At 41.3% G+C, this 11,230-nt stretch overlaps 1 non-coding gene across 1 annotated transcript; it reads right to left on the reverse strand.

Moving 5' to 3' along the window:
• Positions 1 to 403: 403 nt before the first annotated feature.
• Trnak-cuu (transfer RNA lysine (anticodon CUU)) lies at positions 404 to 476 on the reverse strand. The gene has a single exon. It is a non-coding gene; the product is annotated as a tRNA-Lys (tRNA).
• Positions 477 to 11,230: the final 10,754 nt, after the last annotated feature.

The raw sequence follows: 11,230 nt of genomic DNA on the forward strand, positions 1-11,230 counted from the left end.
CCTGTTGGCGATACATAGTAAAAGTTATAATTCAGATCTGGGCAGTTATATTTTTAGCTTCGTAATGCGATGGTTTTTATACCGAGTGTCTGGAAAGAATGTATACAAACTTTACGAGTCTATGATTCTATAATCTTCGTAAAATTATAAATTAAATGCAAGATTATAAAATGTTACGTATAATACAAAGACGTTTTACATTGGCGAGTGTAAGTAGGGAAAAAGATACGATTAAAATAATAAGCGATCAACGAGTAAAAAGTAGTGTTTTTTTTTTTTTTTTAGGTTTCTGTAATGATTGATTTTGTATATTTTGTAAAAATACGATATGAATGTAATAAATGTAAAAAAGAAATGTAATAAAAATTTAAATATCGATGTATAAAGTATGAAGAAAAAAAACCGCCCAACGTGGGGCTCGAACCCACGACCCTGAGATTAAGAGTCTCATGCTCTGCCGACTGAGCTAGCCGGGCTTATACTACTTCGTTCAAAGTTGAACATTTTTCGTTTACGATCTCTCTTAATATAATATTAAATGTAAATGTAACATTATAAAAAGAAAAAAGATATAATTACTTGTATTACTATTATCGTCAACTTATACCACATTATTTTTCTAGCGTGGTATACTTATATCCGCTGATGGTCAATTGCCAATATTTGGACTTTAATCCAGTTCGGAAAAACGTCCCGTCGACGTCTCCATTAAGGACACGCTTCTGCACTTTGCGTGGGACCCTTTTTTTTTTACGCGAATTTCACAATTCGAACGACCTGTACGTGTATAATTTACAACGCGTTTCAGGTTCCGAGGATTAAGTGGTCAACAAGGATTTCGAGCGGAAGAGGGATCGATAAAGCGTCGTTAGAGGCTGTCGAGTGCTTACTTAAGGCGGATACGTACTGTTATCTGTTTGGTTAGCCTACGTAAAATTGCCGGTTACCGATCCTTCGTTCGAGGATCAGTTTGCCATGGTTACTTTACAACAGGTCAGATTTCCCTCTGCAGTTTTAGTGCTTACAGTTCTGTGGCAATTTCAGCTGAACTCAGCTCAATTTCACTGAATGCCAGCCGTCGGAAGCCAGAGACCCGATGATAGTCCCTTCGGACAGCCGTAAGACTCTGAGCTCGTAATTTACAGGTGGTGTGGCAATGAAAATTTATTTCAGGCTGTCTACAACGGTTATACTGGATGTCTCAAATGTACGCTTCGCTACTCTAAGCCAGGTAGCATGTTTTATGAGAAATTTTACTCCGGTATCACAGGGAGGGAATTGCCATTCAAGAGACACTCAGCACTCGACGTGGGTCGGTCAACGTTATTTACAGCAGACAGTGCGAAACAGCACGCACATTATTCTATTTACAGTAGATAAATTCAATCCAAGTGGCGTAACAATCAGTAATGATTCGTGGATAGAAAAATGATTGTTTCGTCTGAAAGGATTACTTTACTGATCCACAGAGCGTCTCTATTCCGAAGTGCTAGAGATTATTCTGTTGGGGATTATAAGGGATTGTAAAGAGATTTTTTCTCATCGTTAGGATACATGGGTCTTCTACCTTTTCTCTTCGATTGTTTTCACGAGATGTCATAAACGCTTTCGCAGTTCCAAATAGCTCTCGACGTTTCCAAGAAAATTTATTTAAGTAATATTGTTTAATTGAAAATTGATTTCCAAAAGCGATTTATTATTTCCAATCAATGTACGTTTTACAACCAGGCTTTTTTCATTTTAACATTGCTATTACTATAATATTTTAATTTTAATGTTTCTTCTTGAACTTTCACATTTATTAAATTGGAGGAATTCATTGAGTTCTACGGGGTATAATGAGCCCATAGATTTTCGGCTGGCGATGTTATAATCATCTCATGGGCAGCGACGTTTGAACAAGGGCGTGACCAGGATGCGCTGGTAAAAGAATGACCTACGAAAGCACAGACAGTCCAATGGCGTGGCATTTGTTGCGTTTAATCGTGGACGCTTTATCACTTTTGAATATTCATTCGTTTATTTAAAGTCCGTAACTTATTATACAAAGTTATTGCGCTACTGCTTGGTTATTACTAGCTTATTTCCATTCTTCTTATCATCGTCTTACATGACTCTTGCAACGTTTTATTAGGTTGCCCGAAAAGTTTCTTTCGCTTTATTAATAAGTAACACATGCACGATATTTTATGTTTTATGTTACATTACCGAATTGTCCACGATTCATTTTGCTCCATTACTGTTACAACATGAACATATATGAAATTAGATTGTCTATTTATAGAAACACGACCACGTAGAATAATTGAGTGCAACTCGCGAAAGAAACTTTCGGGACAACCTAACGATACCGTTCGCAGTATCTCTTACTTCTCATCTATTGGCTTACTTAAGGCGGGGTACCCTTCTAGCTCGGGTACCTCGGGGTTGCTAAGTCCGTACTGTAGCTTAAAAAACATCGCTACAGCCCCTGAGGGCAATATCATTTTTGAATAGCATTATATTTCAGGCTCCTTACTAATAGGCAATAAAAAATCTGAAATACATACAGACAAACACTCTAATAATATTCCTGTGCAAAGTTAGGATTACTCCCTTGAAACTTGCAATTAACAAGGTTTCTCTTCAATCAGTTAAAGGTTACACTATTTAATGTTAACTATGTTAACTATGCAATGTCTATTGCCACGAATTCGAAGCTATCTAGATTTGAGAATAAGGTCACCTTTACCTCAACGATGAGGTTTATTGACACTTTGAGCTCCAAAGACATTAAACCTAAAGAAACGTTAGGTATTGTAGATTTTCTGCGTGGAACCTAACGATGATTGAAACTCACCTCTCGACTGCAAAGAGTTCAATGCCTAATCTAACGCGTGACTTCCACCCCCTGGTTCCTCGCGACAGCATTCCCCGCCATGTTTCTATTTAAACCTCAAAGGTCCCCCGAAAATTTGCATTTGCATTTAAATGACTCCCGATCGGTATTATAATCACAGCTCTAAACATCCTATCGAATATTCGGCGTTCGTCTACCTCGAAACGTCTCAATCAACCCATAGCCAAGCGGCGAGAACGAGGGTGCGTATCGCGGCCGATCGATTGTCAAAAATCGAAGGGATCCGTCGAAGGTTCCGGCGCCATTGGGACCCTCGGATTTTATAGTTTAATAATAGAGCGGCGCGGGCGAGTGTTTGCTTATCGGAACCCTGATTTTCGGCCGAAGACACGACGCCCGACGTCGTGCGGCTTATGAGAGACGACCGGGAGAATGAGAATAAAGGTAAGGGGCGCAAAAGAGACGGACAAAAAAAAAAATGACTGGGTAAAAAATAAAGGGTATAAAATAAGAAGGCACGGAAGGAGAGAAGAGCGGCATTGATCACGTGTAAAGAGGGTTTGGGTGACTTGTGCGAAGCTGCTTAGCCCTGCTATGCCTCCCACCTGCGGCTGCTTCTCCCTCGTCCACCACCCAGACACGAATAATCGAAGCATAATTTCAGCCCGTGGGCTGCTCCTCGCGTATTTCGGACGTTCCCATTTTATATGGCTACGTACGACCCACTTTGCTATACGGGGTGTATCCCATCAGATTGACGGGTTCACCCTGCGCACAAGTTGCAATTAGCAAGCTTTTCAGTCTAGACCATTCGATGCTACTTTTTAATTATATAAGTGGTAACGGTAATATCCTCTAAAAACTATAGATCAGTAGAGATTTAGTTAGAAGTTGCTATAATAAGTAAACAGGAATTATACGATCTTCGTGTTTGGAGCTGGAATAAAATTTCACAGAAAATTCTTTGAGAAATTCTAACGAACCTAATTCTACGAGAAAAGTCTTTCAGCGCTCCGTGATTACAGTTGTTTGCCTTCTTTCTTTTCCTGTTTATTAGATGAGCGATATCGGGCTATATGAAAAAGTATAATTATCAGGATTTCTATTTTATGCGTTTACATTACTATCATTTCCTTACCGTGGATTCGATCGAAATCGAAGGATTAACTTACGAACTTTTCTTTGCTGTACAGGATGTCACTCGTAAAGGTGATAGGATTAAGCTAAGCAAAAGTTGCAATCGCAGAGTTTTTTTTTATATCTACCACATGGGCAGATTTTCTCTATGCTGTTCAGAATGTCGTCGGATTAGCAAGATTAAAATCTACAGATGTAGTAAAATTTCGTCTATCGTCTTTTATTGCTCGCGCTAAGCCATTAACACATTATTGGCTGCCTGACTGAAACTTGTGAACAATTTCTATGAGGTTAAAATTTTGTCTTGAGACTGGTGAAGATTAGATAACTTACCATTTGTCGTAATATTTACTTTTTTAACATTTTCAAATTCCTCATAAAAAATTCCTCGTTCTACAATTCTGAACCATGGTTGAAAACGTTACAATCCAAGGTAGCGATTTGTATCTTTTATTTGAATATTTAGAAGCTACGTAAACTACGTAAATGTGGTATTTGATGTAACACACCGACGACACATCTTCCGAGTCAACCACGTGAAACATGGAGACTCGTTTGGGGCACACCCTGTATACAGGCTCGTAATAGTAGCTATGCATCGGGACCGTATAGGCACAACGAGGTGGAGCGTAATTTAATGTGCTCCGTGGGCGATTTTTATTTTCTATTCCTCTCGTAATAAACGATTATCGTAATAACCGCCATTACGTTAAAGGTTCTTATCGGGACGATGTCGAACTTCGGGCAGAGGTAAGCAAATTAATACACTTGCAGAAAAAAATACAGTTCGGTCTGCGGCTATTTCATTATGAAAATTCGCAAAAGCTGGAACCACCGTGTTCGTTTTAAGCGAAGACCGCGGACACCGGTAAATGGTACCCCGGTATACGAGGTGACAATTTGCATATTTAATCATCGATCAATCCGTGCGATGAAAGCGTAAAAACTAATGGTAGCCTCGCGATGATCCTTGCCCCCGAAAAAAAAAGAAAATGCCACCCTAAAGTATGTGTATATATTTCAATCAGTTCTGTAATCGTATCGAAGGGCACCGTCGAAACCGAGAAAATTATCCGTGGAACTCGCTTTCATGCTTCGACAAGCCTACTCGAACGTGGATTGTTTGTGAATGTTGCATAATTGGGGCGATTTACCGTGTAATTTACTCTTCCCTTAGATTTCTCTTTCACGCGAGTAAGGCTGATTTCCAGGATGAAGCTATTAATAGTCACGATATAGCTATCGTGCCGTAATTATACGGTCATTATGACCCGAAAAGTTTATGCCACGCTCAACCTTCTGCGATACCGATCCCGGATTCTAGGACTCGAATACCACGGTCTCCTAGGCACAAATTCTTCGAATATCGAATTCTTTTTCTAATATCGAATCCGTGTATGGCCCTTTTCTCCTCCACTCTGACAGACGGAACAGTTAGATCTTTCTAGAAGTATGCGGACGCTAGGAGTCACGAAGGTGCTGCTTCGCTGTGATTTTCTATTAGACAGAAAACTTAACGAACAATCACGACGTTAGGTTCGACGAATACTTGTGGAACTAATCCTAGTTTTTGTTCGCAACCGCGGTTGGTCGATACATAAATATACATTCCTGACGATCAAATATTCACCACCGCGATTCTTAAGAGCCATAACGCTCCGATCTAATCCGAACGTTGGCGCGATTCACGTGTCGTTAACAATGCTGATGGAACAACGAGCACTTCCTGTTTGCATTGTTTTCCATTTATGAGGGCCGTGAAAATATTGTGGTCTCTCGATCCGACACGCCGTAAAGGTGTTTCATTGTCCGTCCTACGTATTTTACGACGCATCGGTGTTTACACGATCATCCGTGGACAACGTTATTGAATAGAGGCGAGGCGTTGTAAAGAGGACAGGTTGTCGCGCGCCGGTTCCCTTTGGGAAAACGTTTTTATAGAGGGTGGCCCCGTTGTCCACAAAAGGGTTCCTGTCCCCGGGAACCTCGGGACCCCACCACGACAGGGAAACGCCACACAGGTCGAGCCCCGAAATCAGATATTGTTCAGCCCTCGACTTCCTTTATGGCGTATGATGGATGAAACTAATCGCTCAAGCAGGTGACTATATACACCCTGCAGTTGCACTGAACTTGCCATGACCACGGGTGGCGCGGTTTCCCGAAAGCTTTGTGGACATTCTTGGCTTAGACCTCTACGACGGTTCACCACAGAACATACGAATATCTTACGAATCGGGTTGCTGGGTCGAGGGAAGGTCCGTACGCTTGGGAGAAACGTACTATTGAAGAATTTCAAGAAAATTTCAAGCAGAAACCACATCAGGAGTTACGAATCGGGTTGCTGGATCGAGGGAAGGTCCGTACGGTTAGGAAAAACGAACTATTGTAAGATCGAATTGCGCGCCAGTCGCGGAGATGGTGCGCGTAATTAGGTGTCCATGGGTGTATGTTTGAAGAGCGCGAGTCAGGAAGCGTGATAGATGGAATGTTTGTAAACGAGTGTATGATTGGCAAGGATGGAGACAGAGTGCGAGAAAGAGAGAATACAAGAAACGGTGAGCGAATGCGAGGACGAATGTTAGAATGTAAGGAGAAACGAACGAAAGTAGGTGTGAAATAAAGAGCAGCAGTAAAATCGTAACGGGGTTTAAAATTAGTCCCTGGATATTTCCTACGCTATCGAAGAAATTTAAAAAGAATTAAAAGCAGAGACCACGTTAGGAGTCGCTGTTAAATGCTTGTAAAATAATCAAATTTCCTTTTTCTATTCCGATTGTCTTTTTCTACTTTCTCTTCGTTGCGAAGTTTGCTACTTCTCGTGTCAGCTTCTTGACCTGGAATTAAACGGGGAAAAAAACGTATCCGAACTCGATGTTCCGGATAAGACGGAACGAGATAAGCTTCCACGAATACTGGAATTCCCCGTATCGGAGAATCTAGGGAAACGACGCGCGGAACACCTCTAATGCGGTTCAATTTGGAATTCCGGGTATAGGTATAGAGTTACGGATGGGAAAAGATGGTGGCACCCAAAAGGGCCGACTGGCGCGATCCGAGCGAAAGAACAATCCCCTCGCCAACCCTTTTCTCGTGATTAATGTATGCAAAGATAGCGCGTTCGGGTACATGCTCATTCCCCTGATTGGCTAGAACGAAACGAGACGAGCGAAAGCAATTTCTCTGACGAGTTAATTTAACAACGCCACCACTGACGGACAGTTGTTCGAGTAAAAGATTACTATGTCGAAAAATAACACGAAAACGGATACCTGCATATACGTAAAAATATTCAAAGCAATTGAATTGATAGTTTCGAACGAATACTTTTAAGAATAAAAATTCACTAGACTATAAAGAGCAATAAAAGTAGCAATAAAATTGTAAATAAAAAATGCATTAAATTCTGTAGCAATACGAGTAAAAAAATCATTACAATTGCGGTAAAATTTGTACGATAAAAAATTCATTACATACGTAGAAATAAGTTTGCAAACGAGAATTCGTTAGTGTCATCGCCCAACATTCGCGATACAACGCACCGAGGTTTAAGCATAACCGACGATTAGCAATCGCTGCCCCGATCTAAAGCCTGCGTTGATACACCGAAAAAATCTCGCGACTTGTTTCGCACACGGTGGACGTTGAACACGAGATGAAAAATAGAAATCGAGGATCAAGCAGCGTGTGAAACGTTTCCATGGGAGCTTAAGTTTCAAATTCCAGGATAGCCACGGGTTCGGGCTAAGTCTCTGTCCATAGTGGACAGAGAAATACCGCGCGGGGGAGGGGAGGACAATTCCCGTGGCAACCCTTTCAGCATGATTAATGTACGCGAAGATAGCGAGTTCGAGGCCAAGCCCATCCCCGTGAGGGCGTATTACTTCAACGAAAACGAAAGAGACGGTAACGGTGGAAGAGAGGAAGAAAATGAAATGCTCACATCCGAACCCTCTTTCATTATAAATGCCCCTGTGTGTTTATTGTCGGGGCCAGCTCTCTAGGTGTGCCCCGAAACCCGTAAACTCTTTCGGGGTTTTTTGGGGGCTGGGCCCTGGAAACCGTAGGACGCCTTTCTTACAAGATCTTAGAGAAGAGTCCGATTTTTCGACATCGGGGCTATAGATGCTGCTCGAAGATAGGACACGTGCACGCCGATTTCTCGGATCGACGATCGTAAGTCTGCACGTACCTGTCGCGGCTCGTGTCTAATGAAGCCACGGAATTCTCCGACCTTTTTACGAGCCAGCTTGGACATCCGAGAATGACAAACCGCGTTACAGAAGGATAGACCGGAGTGATCAACGTTCAGAACGGATGCTATTTGAACGATCTTGCTCGGTCAGATAGCCGGATTTTTACGAAAGTTCGAGATAGAGACGTGTTTATATTTTTCACTGCTCGATATTAAAAAAAAAAAAAAGAAAAAGGAATAATTCAAAAATATTTATCAATGAAAAAGTTAGTATCGATGAAGTAAAATTAATAGCCGTTTACTTTTAATGTAATTGTCGTTCGGTTAGGTGAGGTTCGAATATAAGACAAACGTGAGACAATAGCGCCGAATTGAGAGTTCAGTGGCTGAGGCAATTTAATCGAGGCCCTCGTGCCTCATTGAAATGAAGATTCATACCACCGTGAAGAACTCGTCACCGCTGTAAGATCCAGAAAATCTCAGCTGACCGGTCCTCGTCGAGACTGATTAATTGAAGGTTAAGGGTTTCGGGACGTTAAGTGGTTCACTGAAATGTTTCTATGGGCTGACACGGTGGGAGCCAGAAAAGGCCGCGCGTGGACTCAAAGCCGGACGAAAGGACAAAGGAAAAAAGAAGGAGAAGAATGCGACCTCGGCCAGTTGCCGCTTCTTTCGTGTCAAAACACGGCGCTAATACATCATTAAAAGAACGCGCCCCTAGCGTGAAGCCCCTAGCGCCACCGAGGGTTACAAGGACACCTTATAATCGATTGGCTTATCCTCGACGGACGCCTTCGTTACAGGTTCACCTCTTATCCCCACTTCTTATCATTTACTATTCAATAATTACTGGTTTCGAAGACGCGATCGGTATCTTCTGCGATTCCAACCTCTCGTCTCGCCTTTAATCCAGTTTCACAAAATTGCGTCGGACGGATACATTCGAAGAATTATTCATATCGGTAATTAAGAAAGTAGCTGAACAGCTGACCTTTTACATTTAGAATACAAGAAGCAATACAAGAACTTTACGTATGGTGAACAGCATATATGCAAATGAAGACGAAGTGATTTTAGGGTTAATGCGCCGAATTGTTCACGTACGAGAAGAAAGGGAAATCTTTTCGAGGGAGGTCCGACAGCACAAGAGTTAAATGACAAATTGATTGCAGCGTTAAATTGGCGGGCGAGGCTGAGGTAGATGCATTTGGAGATACACTCGTAACTTCTAGGTACGGGGTAGGATTCCGAGTCGAATTTGCGATGCCTGCGGGCGCGATCGTTATACATCTCGGTTTCTAAATTAGTCTCAACTCACTCTGATTGAACACCGGCGTAGCTAACCCTTAGCGATCGCGCGCGGCCCGCTCGATCGAGGATTTATCGCCGCACGATCGACGAATACCAAAGGCGAGTGCGCTTGTCGACGATCATCCTGTGTTGCGCGTTCAGCTACGTCGCTTCGTATGACGTGAAACGCCCGCTTTGCTGGACCACGAATCATCTCTCGAAAGGGACGCCCGAATTTCTATTGCATTCCTTTCCCAGTGCCTTGTTAGGCGCAATATAACAAAACGAACACCAAATATTAGGTCGACTGGAAAGTAACGTCGTTTATTTTACATAAAATTCAAACAAATTTTTAACAAATCTCCAGTTTCGATCAATTATGTAATCGGCCTAGTTATCAACGGACTTTTGCCATCTAATGTGCAAACTTTCGATGGCAGATCGATAAAAATCAACGAGCTGATGAGTGATTAAGAAGTGATTTAAAATTGCACAAACGACATTACTTTCCGGTACACTTAATATGTATTACGATATCAAAATTAATGTTTAATGATTAATTATAGAAGATAGTCACAAACAACAAAACCATAAGTAATTTGTATAAATCAATTAATAAAATTAAAATTGTAGGAAGCACAGATTAGTACGAAGTTTGGTGTCCTAGATTATTTGTGACTTTCTACTAACTTATTCAGAAGAACGAAAGAAAACGCTTGTACATTTATGCAGTTCTTTATAAAAAAAAAAAAAAAGACCGAGAATAAAAATATCAAACTTTAAATCGTACGTAGTGGTATCCTTCCTGATCTCTTTATCGTACCACAAAATAACATTCGAGAGTGTTTAAAAGCCGGCTTGGCAGCGGTAATATCGTAGTGCGTTGTAATCAATTCTTTTCGCTCATTTTTCGCAAATCAAGGTAAGATGGTTTCTCTAACATAAATCACAGCAATGCGGGTTCTTAGTGGTGCTTGTGTAATATGCCACGGATAATTCAAGGTCCGCAACAGCGAGCACCCTAGAAGAATATAGTCTTTTTTCGAGGCGAAGCGAACGGAAGGGAAAACGTACAAACTATCATCGACGTTCGACCGAGAACGCGTTACTGATTGCCGACAGTGCAATTTTACGTATTTCATTTCCACGATAAATAACGACCGCTAGGAAAAAGTGACTTAAGTAGACGCGCATTTGCCGCGCTTCTTCCGAAGCATTTAAGCACCAGTCCGGGTAAAATAGCGCACTTTTTATCTTTATTCTCAGCTGCAAAAGTTCTCTATTTTGATCGAGACGTCTTTCGAAAAATTGAAAACTACCGAACTATACAAATAATGGATCTATTATTCTATTACTATTCGTAACGATAAGCTTGCAGATGTTAGATTTTAAATCGAATTATGACAAAATTAAAAGATCGTAATAGGAGCTATACCATGTTTCGAGGACAATCAAAATTTCCTTCTACGCGTCTGAATAGTAGGTGAGTAGTTGAATAAAAGATTAACGAACAAAAAGAACGTCGTACTTCTACGTGGAGACCCGAAGCCTGAAGCTCCATTAGTTTCACGGTAGACTCTTCCCTGTTCTTGTGAAAAGTCACGAAGCAGTTTGGTAGCTAACGAGAATCCTTCCAACTCATTTCAAAGCGCCTGGACACTATGAAGCATCTTAAGAATATTCACGACAAATTGCGACTGCTTTAATCAGGGATTTATCAGGATTGAATCGACATTTATTATAGTCATTATCCAGCTACACGTCGGGAC

This window comes from Hylaeus anthracinus, unplaced genomic scaffold (assembly GCF_026225885.1).
Source record: "Hylaeus anthracinus isolate JK02 unplaced genomic scaffold, UHH_iyHylAnth1.0_haploid 27432, whole genome shotgun sequence".
Lineage (NCBI taxonomy): Eukaryota > Metazoa > Arthropoda > Insecta > Hymenoptera > Colletidae > Hylaeus > Hylaeus anthracinus.